The sequence below is a fragment of the Triticum aestivum genome, chromosome 1A (genome assembly GCF_018294505.1).
Source record: "Triticum aestivum cultivar Chinese Spring chromosome 1A, IWGSC CS RefSeq v2.1, whole genome shotgun sequence".
Taxonomy (NCBI): Eukaryota; Viridiplantae; Streptophyta; class Magnoliopsida; order Poales; family Poaceae; genus Triticum; species Triticum aestivum.
Genome location: NC_057794.1, coordinates 373,335,552 through 373,346,781, shown reverse-complemented (window position 1 = coordinate 373,346,781; position 11,230 = coordinate 373,335,552). Strand labels below are relative to the sequence as shown.

Here is an 11,230-nt window from a genome sequence, read left to right as displayed (position 1 = left end):
ATTAACATAATAGAAGTAAGTGGGTCAATCAAGTATCCAAATTCTAAAGAAAAATCATTATTGACGGTCCAAGACCATAGATATTGATAGATCGAACTTTCATTTATTTGTTGAGTAGACAGTTGAACTGAGAATACCATATAGCTATACTTAAGAGTAAAACACTAGGAAATGCCCATATGCGACGAAGATTTTTTGTTGCTGTCGGAATAAGAATAAGGCCAAATCCCATTGACATAATAACTGGAAGTGGGAGAAGAGGGATTACGCATGCATATTGATATGTATGTTCCATAAGAAAAGAAATTGGAATTTTTACTTCAATTTTTCTATAAAATTGTTTCTGATTCACCAAACCAATTATTATCTCTTTCTGAAAGAATAAATAAAAAGAATAAGAAATAATACTGAAATTCTTAATTTTTACAAAATTTATCTCATTGAAATAATTAAAAATTAAAAATGGGTTTAGTTGGTTAAATTCAATTTTTTTATAAAATAACTAGGTAACAAAGTTATTTTATTACCTAAATAAAGATATTTATAAAAATAAAAAAGTGGAATCATTTTACTTTCTATTCATAATTCATTTTTATATTTCTTTAAACCAAAGATGAAACAACTCTTGTTCCATAATTAACTGATTGAGTGAATTCCAATGAAAGCCTATGTTTATAAGAAATTATCTAATAGTCCTTACTTCATATAGAACTAAAATCCTAATGACTATAAATTACCTAAGTTTTTGAATGTCTTGTTTAAGAGACTCGGTATTTTTTGTTTTGATTGGAATTCCTTTCCTTTATGGAATACCATTATGAACTTAATTAACTATTTTCATTTTCCCTTCTTTTTATCCCCTCGTCTTATCTTATATGGGGGATAGGCTTCCATACCATATATCTATATATGGAATATACTCGGTATATAAATAGATATAAATAGATATAAATAGATTTAAATGAGAAACCCTTCTATATATTCTATATTATTAAAAAACAAGTATAAAATATATAAAGAAAAAATGTTAAAAAATTCTTGTTGTCTTATCTGCATTGGACAAAATGAAGTAAAAATTAATTCAAAATTTAAGTATCTTTCAGTATCTAAGTATAAATACTAATAAAAAGAAGAAAGAAGGATTGATTTGCAGCAATAGATGTCTTTCACATACAAGTAGAAAAAATTAATTTCCTTTTTGAATGGCGGTTCCAAAAAACGTACTTCAATGTCAAAAAAACGTATTCATAAAAATATTTGGAAGCAAAAGACTTATTTTTCCATAGTACAATCTTATTCTTTAGTAAAATCAAGATCATTTTGGAGCGGGAATGAGCATCCAAAACCAAAGGGTTTTTCTGGGCAACAAACAAATAATAAGATTTTGGAATAATATGAATTGACTTATCAAAAAAGATGTCCAATTATTTAATAATTTTCATTCTTCTTTAAATGTACTTTTATGTGTCGAATTACTCGGTACAATATTCTTAGAACAAAAAACCCCTCTTATATACATGAAAAAAAGTTTTGTTTGGTATACTGTGTGCTAAGTATTCTTTTCCTATCAATGAACTTTTTATAATTTTCATAATAGAATCCTCATATTTTATTATGAAAATTATGAAAAGTGGAGTATTCTTACAATAGGATTACAACTTCGGAAAATACACAGGAGCTCTCGGGTGCTCCGCACCCCTATACGAAAAATATTCGTAAAAAATTCCCAGAAAATAAATAAAATATCAAATTTTCGAGATGTCAAACCTGGTTTCCCAATCTACTTCCGTGTGAAATTTCGTGAAAAAATACCCAAAAACATATCCGTGGCGAAGGAATTACTGCCCGGAAAAAAAAGTACCCAAACAGTGTTTTGCTATACATAGGAATTTTTTGTCTTTTTTGCCGTGAATACGTTTCCTGGTATTTTTTCACCAAATTTCAGACGGGAGTGCATCGGGAACCCATGTTTGATATCCCAAAAACCCAGATTTTTTTTCAAATTTCTCGGTATTTTTTTTCTTGGTATTGTACGTATAGGGGTGCGGAGCACCCGAGAGCTCTAAATCCTCATCCTTACAACTTCCACCTATCTTCTCCAAAATCATAAGGTTAGTAAATCTTATTAATAAGAGCATAAAGACTTTCCTTCTAGAAATTTTTAAAAAATCCAAAAAGCCTTTTCCATTTATCCATTTTAATTTCATCATTAAATAGAAACCCTTTTGGATTTTTTTCATTGTATTGAAAGAATTTTCAAAATGTAAACAAGAAATTAATTAGAAAACATTAGTTCTATAATTGCAAGTTAGAAAAAAGAAGTTCCAACTCTTTCAAGCAGTGTTTGTGTCTCTATTGGGAAAAGTGTCGGTGTCAAAACCGGCAGATCTCGGGTAGGGGGTCCCGAACTGTGCGTCTAGGCCGGATGGTAACAGGAGGTAAGGGACACGAAGTTTTACCCAGGTCCGGGCCCTCTCGATGGAGGTAAAACCCTACGTCCTGCCTGATTAATATTGATGATATGGGTAGTACAAGAGTAGATCTACCACGAGATCGAAGAGGCTAAACCCTATAAGCTAGCCTATGGTATGATTGTTGATGTGTACGTTGTCCTACGGACTAAAACCCTCCGGTTTATATAGACACCGGAGAGGGTTAGGGTTACACAAAGTCGGTTACAATGGTAGGAGATTTTCATATCCGTATCGCCAAGCTTGCCTTCCACGTCAAGGAAAGTCCCTTCCGGACACGGGACGGAGTCTTCAATCTTATATCTTCATAGTCCAGGAGTCCGGCTGAAGGTATAGTCTGGCTATCCGAACACCCTCTAATCCAGGACTCCCTCAGTAGCCCCTGAACCAGGCTTCAATGATGACGAGTTCGGCGTGCAGATTGTCTTCGACATTGCAAGGCGGGTTCCTCCTCCAAGTACTTCATAGAAGATTTTGAATACAAAGATAGTGTCCGGTTTTGCAAAATAAGTTTCCACATATTGCCATAGAGAGAATAATACTTACACCAATCTAATCTGCTGACGTATTCCGTAGCGTGACACACCACGGCCAAGCCTTTATCCGAGTCGTTTTATTATCCCACCTCAGTGCGTCATGCGAGGCGGTTTCCTTGGCACGTCTTGTTAAAGCAGAGATCGTGTCCCCTTATCCCGGGATTCTTATCAATACGGGCGTGGGTAACCCAACCGCTTCTAGGACTCCTAGATTATAGGCAAGTCCAAACGGACACGGAGAGGACGCTTGATACTCACCCTCTTTATAAAGGGGACAAGGCTTTTATTTTTCCCTCCCGTGCTCAATCGAATCCTTCCCCCACCTCAAGCTCAAACGCCCGAAGTTCAGGTCAGGTGCTCCGAACCTCCAGTCATGTCCGGATCTAGCCTTCAAGGCCGATGGATGCCTTCCTCCATCACGGAAGAAGACATCAAGAAGTTGAGGGAGGCCAGATATCTGACCGCCGAGATTTTGCATCGGCTGCCTCCCCGAGGGCAGACCGTCCCCATCCCCGAACCCAATGAGAACATCGTGTTCGTTTCCCACTTCCTCCGGGGTCTAGGCCTTGCCCTGGATCCTTTCGTCAGGGGTTTGATGTTTTACTACGGGCTAGATTTTCATGATCTACCTCCGGACTCCTTTCTTCATATCACGACATTTATTGTCGTGTGCGAGGCCTTCCTCCGGGTTACCCCTCACTTTGACCTATGGCTCAAGACCTTTGAAGTGAAGCCGAAGATGGTCGAGGGGCAACATGCAGCGTGTGGAGGTGCCTCAATACGCAAGATGACGGGAGCTCTGTGGCCCAAAGGTTCCATCCCAGAGGTGTCTGAATTGTGGCAACAGGAGTGGTTCTACATCACGGCTCCTAGAAGTGCCAAGTGGGCGGCCCCCTTGTTTTCCGCTCAGGCCCTCCACCACAGATGATGTCATGGATCAGCAGAGGTCTGAGCTGGGGCCCAGTCAAGGACGTGCCTATACTGCAAGGCCGCATTCGAGATCTCTTCAATGGAGATTTCAGTTTGGTTGCGGTAATACATGTTATGCTGGTTCGTCAAGTCCAGCCTTGCAAACGCCGGCCTCTTCGCCTGTGGGAGTTCAATCCCGAGGGACCACGTGCCATTCAAAATTTTCTCGGCCTGACGCACGAGGAGATGTACAAGTCATTCTTCGGACCTCAGGTGGAGTGTCTGGAAATCACCGAGGACGTGGGCCTGAGTAGTAACCGCACCGTCGAATAGGTAAGGCATCTTCCGGCCGAACATACTATCTCTACTTTGTTACGAAGTTATTTCTGAGAGTTCACTTTTTGACCAGGACTGGCTAACAAAGGCGAAGTTGATTCGGTGTTCGGCCCCCCTCCCTGAGGGTTTGGAAAATCCGGTATTGGAAAAGATGCTCTAGACCGCACCTTTCCTGGAGCCCTCGAAGGAAGATACTGTGGAGGATAATGCAGGCGGACGCGGACCCCCAACGCTGCCCATTCTAGCCAAGGGAGCGAGCGTCTCCATGAGGGAAGGCGACCAGAAGAGGAAAAGGACTGCGCCCGGGGATTCGGAAGCCGAAGCTTCCAAACGGGAGAAGAAGTCTTCCACAGAGGGTCCTACCTTGGGGGCGCTGTTGCCGCACAAAGTCCGCGGGGGGATCAATTCTCCCACGAGTCGTAAGCGACCCGAAATACTTTTAATAGTACAGATATGCCATCTTTTTCTTCTGAGAAAATAACAACCGCATATATTTTTGCAGTTCGGGCCTTAGCCCCTCTCAAATGAGCTCATCTTCAGGGGATCTTCTTCCAGAGATGATGGAGAGCGAAACGCCTCCTCCGGACTCCTTCGCTCCAGAAGCGGGCGACCCTGAAGTGTCGTCGTGGAGGGCCTCTCCGAGTCTGGTGAGGCCAGAAGATAATCCCATTGACCCCCGAAGCTCCCAGTGTCCGGCTCCCGAAGAGAGCAGACAAAAGAGTCCGGCACCGTCTAGTGTGCGATCGGATGTTCTGAGGGAGTTGGTGGGGCGAGCGGCCATCTCAGATGAACACCATGTGATGATGAATACGGTGATGGAGAGAATATCGTCCGCCGAAAGCGGATTGCATGAAACTTTTGTGAGTCTACTGACAGGCTTTGAGGTACGTAAAAGAATGTACATAAAAGATAGTAGCCCCTGAGACTCTGGTTGTCGTCGGAAACGACGACGAACAGAGGATCATTTTCCCAGGAAATAACCATACTGCCTCTATGTGCAGGTGATGGAAGCTCCGGTGGCTAGCCAGACTAGCGAGTTTGCACATTTAGAACGACAGTTGGATGCGGCAGACGCCGACATCGAGCTTGTTAACAAAAGTCTTGACAAGGCACAGGGTAAGTGTCAATATCTGGTAAACGCCACATAGGAAGAGCAGCATGATGCCAGTATCTTTAATATGTTGTGACTGCAGATGGAGCTGCCATTGTTGAAGCCTTGCGGCCAGAACTTGCCCGAGCCAAGGAACAAGCGAGGTTGGGTAATGCGGCTGCTATGAAGGCGGCCGAAGAGTTGCAAGCCGAGAAGGCCGCGCATGGCGAGACCCGAGACAAGATGGCCAAGATGGCCATAGAATTAAAAGCCGCCGCTGATCGTTGCCGAGTTCTTGAAAAGGAAAACCAAGCAAAGGTATCGGACCTTGAGAAGGCTGCTGCGACGAAAAAGGATCTCCGCTCTGCTATGAGGGCAAAGAAGGAGGAGTTGCGGGAAGCCGGGGATATTGTAGCTGGGAAATCCTTTATGTTGCGGAGGAAATTCGGAGATCCACGGTATGCCCCTCTGGATCGGCTGTGGAGTTCGGAGGATGTGTATATGGATTTGGCGGCGAGCGCTTCCGATGCGGCCAAGTACTTCCAGGGTCAGACGGACCGTGGAGTAGACCAGCTGTTTTGGACACAATTCCATTCTCCCGAGCGTCCACTTTCATTGACCGACCAATTAGCCGAATGGGCCGAACTAAATAGGTTGTTCGGACTCTCTATGAGGTCTGTTGTGGATCAGCTATGGCCGGGAAGGTCAAAACCGAATAGCTATTTCAGCTTGGTGCAGCAGGTCCTTGACGTGGTGCCACGCATTAATGCGATGAGGAGGTCGGCGTGCATAGAGGGTGCACGGATGGCCTTTGCCCGTGTTAAGGCATATTGGGCGGAGATGGATGCTACCAATGTTGCGGCGCGGGATTCGGCTATAGGTCAAAAGGCTGCCGAGCACTACTTTGAAGAAGTTCTTGAGGGTGCCGTTTGATAGAGACCCAGTGCTCAAAAAATATTATGTTTGAGTGATATGTAATCTCATTGTAAGCGAAATGCTTTTATAAATTTTTATAAGGCTATTTTTATACTTTTGCCTGAAAGCAATATGATGCCTCCTGGGCGGCCATTTATGTATACATGTGTATAACCTGAAAGATTGCAGCCGTCGGCTTCAACCCTCACGCATATAATGCGGAGGTGCTCGTAAAAGCACGCATTCACACTTAACCCAACGCCTTGGTCCTATTAAGGAGGTGATAGCGGAGTGAGCGAGGCAACCGGACTATAATGCTTTAGCACTTTCACTTAGCCATAGGAGTTTGACAGTGGGGCTACTAGATAGCCCCTGGTGGCTACGCACTCTCCCGATCTCGGGGTGCGTACATGCCTGGCCGGGAAATGGCCCTTTGTGAAGGCGGAGGAATTCTAACATTACCACAGGTCATCGAGTGGTTGACCAGTCTCACGCTATATCATGACAGTCAGTTTTCGGCTTTCTTTACTGAGGTGCTCGTCCAGATGAACCAGGGCACAATCGCAGTAGTTCTCCTGGTGCTACCTTAGCCGACAAGGCAGAACGTAAGGCACCAAAACACAGGAGCCGGGCAAACCCAACATTTGACCAAAGACAATGATTCGGAGCTGATGCATATAGGGTCAAACTCACGACGCCGAACACTCTCTAAGGTATTCGGTCTTTGTGGTATAAACTGGGCCTAAATAGTGGCCTTTGTAAGAAGCCCTGTGTGTCCAGGTACGTGCATTGTTCTGGCATGGCCACATGCCAAGACATCAGCATCCTTCTCAACGGTGGATATGTATCAACAAGAGACAGTAAAAAAGGTTTACGCAGGGTCTTAATCTAAAAAGAATCCTTGGAGCGGGTCCCTACTGCACGTCTGCGCCTGTGTCTCCGTTGTGCCGTATCCTGGACGGGTGTAGCACGATGATCGTCTGTAAAAGAGAGGAAGTTAAGTGAAAAAGTTATCGTGCAAAAGGATAGTTTTTAAAGAAACCATGTATAATTCAAGATGATAAGAAATTGCCACTTGTCTGCACGCGTTGAGCCTCTTGTATTGACAAAGGGTTGGACCACTTATTTCCGTATAAATAGCGGTGCCAGACTTGATTAGTTGTATCTGAGGTCTTGACAACCTATTGGATGCTTTCGCTTGTCCGGGTGCCTTTAGTGTGCGGCGGCCAAGGCAGCCTCACTCTCTTCGGCGCGCAAGAGATCGCTTGATATTTCCGTGCACTGTAATGATGCCACGTGGACCGGGCATCTTGAGTGTGAGGGAGGCGTAGTGTGGTATTGCATTAAAGCGAGCGAAAGCTTCGCGTCCGAGCAGTGCTTGATAGCCACTTTGAAACGGAGCGATGTGGAAAGTTAAATGCTCGCGACGGAAGTTATCGGGGGAGCCGAATGTAACTTGTAGTAGGAGGGAGCCCGTACAACGAGCCCCTGGGCCTGGCGTTACTCCTTTAAAGGTAGTATTTCTATGGCGAATTTGTGTTGGTCTAACCCCATCCCGCGGATTGTATCCTGATATATTAGGTTTAGGCTACTGCCGCCGTCCATCAAGACCCTTGTGAAGTGATATCCGCCAATTACTGGGTCTAATACCAGGGCAGCCCATCCTGTGTGTCGGATACTTGCTGAGTAATCGCGATGGTCGAAAGTGATCGGTTGAGATGACTAGTGGCAGGACTTTGTGGTGACAGGCACTTGGGTATACTTTCCTGGGAGTGCCGCGTTGTTTTTTCCCTTGATTACGTGTAACACGTTTACTGTTTTGACTTCTGGTGGAAATTGCTTTTGTTCCCCCGTGTCTTGCTTGGGGGGCTCGTCCTCGTCTTCACTTGGTGTATCCTCCCCCTTGTGTACGGCGTTGAGCTTGCTGGACTGCTTGAAGACCCAACATTCTCTGTGGGTATTATTAGCAGGTTTACCAGGGTACTATGAATCTGACATACTTGGTCCAGAATTTTGTTGAGGCTGGACAATTCATACTTGGTGCCTTTAGGGGGCGGCTTTTGACCTGGCCGAGAGCTTTTGAATCCGCTTTTTCAGACTCCTCGCGGTGGCAACAAGCCTTTTACGGGCAGTCTGCTGCTCCGGGTGCCTGTCCGGCGTTATGTCATCCGGACCATTATCCTTGATAGGATTTGTTTGTTCGGTTTGATTATCCGGATTGCTGTTGTCCGGCAGCAGTTCGCCCTGCTCCAGCGCTGGGTCTGTGTAATCGCTATTTCTGTCAAGGCGGGATTTGGGGCGGCGCTTGCATCGCTGCTTTGACTGCTTTTCGAGGGAACAGGCCTTCGGTGCGTCCGTCCGCTCCTCGTCGTCATCTTTTGGTGCGTCCACCATGTATACGTCATATGACGAGGTGGTGTTCCAGGGCCCAATAGGCGCTGGTTCTTCATCGTCTCCTTCATCGGCGTCCATACCGTCGATGTCTTCAGAGTCAAGGTCGAGCATGTCGGTTAAATCGTCAACGGTGGCTACAAAGTGGGTGGTGGGTGGGCTTTGAATTTCTTCATCGTCCGTATCCCAATCTCGCTGACCGTAGTCCGGCCAGGGCTCTCCTGATAAAGAGAGAGACTTTAGTGATTTCATAATATCGCCGAAGGGCGAGTGTTGAAAGATGTCCGCGGCAGTAAACTCCATGATCGGCGCCCAATCGGATTCGATCGGTAGAGGCGCGAATGGTTCGGAGTCCGGAGAGGAGTCCGGCTCCTTGGAATCATGCGTTTCGCGGAGTGCGGGGCTGGTGTTCGGCTCAATCGCCGTTAAGATCGCAGCCCCCGAGGCGGCGTCCAACCGTCCGTCCTCGATCGGCACGGTTGGCTCCGAATTAAGGGTCAAAGCTGATGCGGGTGCGGCCTCCAGGGCACTGTTCGGCAGCAGAGATAGATCATGCTCGTCGGGACAGTGCGGCGCGCTCGGCAGTGGCTCAAATCCGTCGAAGATCAAGTCCCCGCGGATGTCTGCCGTGTAGTTTAAACTTCCAAATCTGACCTGATGGCCAGGGGCGTAGCTTTCGATCTGCTCCAGTCGGCCAAGTGAATTGGCCCGTAGTGCGAAGCCGCCGAAGACGAAGATCTTTCCGGGGAGGAAGGTCTTACCCTGGACTACATCGCTATTGATGATCGTAGGAGCCATCGAGCCTGACGGCAACGACACAGAGGAACTCTCAATGAAAGCACCAATGTCGGTGTCAAAACCGGCGGATCTCGGGTAGGGGTCCTGAGCTGTGCGTCTAGGCCGGATGGTAACAGGAGGCAAGGGACACGAAGTTTTACCCAGGTTCGGGCCCTCTCGATGGAGGTAAAACCCTACGTCCTGCTTGATTAATATTGATGATATGGGTAGTACAAGAGTAGATCTACCACAAGATCGAAGAGGCTAAACCCTAGAAGCTAGCCTATGGTATGATTGTTGATGTGTACATTGTCCTACGAACTAAAACCCTCCGGTTTATATAGACACCGGAGAGGGTTAGGGTTACACAAAGTCGGTCACAATGGTAGGAGATTTTCATATCCGTATCACCAAGCTTGCCTTCCACGCCAAGGAAAGTCCCTTCCGGACACGGGACGGAGTCTTCAATCTTGTATCTTCATAGTCCAGGAGTCCGGCTGAAGGTATAGTCCGGCTATCCGAACACCCTCTAATCCAGGACTCCCTCACAAAGCAAGAGTTTATTGTAAAAAAATGGAAAGGATACTAGTAAACAAAGTCTATTTTAATGAAAACTCTAATGTTCCTAAATTTTATGGACTTTCCCAATATCGACGGTTCCCAAGATAATAGCTACTATTCTTTTAAGTTACCTATTATTTGAAGTTAGCCGCCATGGTGAAATTGGTAGACACGCTGCTCTTAGGAAGCAGTGCTCAAGCATCTCGGTTCAAATCCGAGTGGCGGCATTCTTGAAAAAGAATACAATAGATTAGAAACCAATTCGGAATTTACAATTTTGTAATGGGACCTTCCCCTTATGCTATTTGCAACTTTAGAAGATATACTAACTCATATCTCTTTCTCAACGATTTCAATTGTGATTACGACTCATTTTATAACCTTATTAGTTTGTGAACTTGGACGATTACGTGATTCGTCAGAAAAAGGAATGATAGTTACTTTTTTCTCTATAACATGATTCTTAGTTTCTCATTGGGCTTCCTCGGGACATTTTTCCATTAAGTAATTTATATGAGTCATTGCTCTTCCTTTCATGGGCCTTGTATATTCTCCATACCATTTCTAAAATACAAAAGTCTAAAAATGATTTAAGCACAATAACTACGCCAAGTACTATTTTAACGCAAGGCTTTGCCACATCGGGTCTTTTAACTGAAATGCATCAATCCACGATACTAGTACCTGCTCTATAGTCTCAGTGGTTAATTATGCATGTCAGTATGATGTTATTAAGCTATGCAACTCTTTTGTGTGGATCCTTATTATCTGCCGCTATTCTAATCATTAGATTTCGAAATAATTTCCATTTCTTTTCTAAAAAGAAAAAATGTTTTAAATAAAACATTTTCTTTAGTGACATTAAATATTTTTATGAAAAAAGAATTGCTTTAAAAAGAACCTTTGTCCCTTCATTTCCAAATTATTACAAATATCAATTAACGGAGCGTTTGGATTCTTGGAGTTATCGTGTCATTAGCCTAGGATTTACCCTTTTAATCGTAGGTATTCTTTGTGGAGCAGTATGGGCTACTGAGGCCTCGGGATCCTATTGGAATTGGGATCCTAAGGAAACTTGGGCATTTATTACTTGGACCATATTCGCAATTTATTTACACAGTAGAACAAATCCAAATTGGAAGGGTACAAATTCTGCACTTATAGCTTCGATAGGATTTCTTATAATTTGGATTTATTATTTTGGTATAAATCTATTAGGAATAGGCTTACATAGTTATTGTTCA

At 44.6% G+C, this 11,230-nt stretch overlaps 1 non-coding gene across 1 annotated transcript; it reads left to right on the top strand.

Annotated features, from left to right (window-relative positions):
- Positions 1 to 10,133: 10,133 nt before the first annotated feature.
- TRNAL-UAG (transfer RNA leucine (anticodon UAG)) lies at positions 10,134 to 10,213 on the top strand. The gene has a single exon. It is a non-coding gene; the product is annotated as a tRNA-Leu (tRNA).
- The last annotated feature ends 1,017 nt before the right edge of the window (positions 10,214 to 11,230 follow it).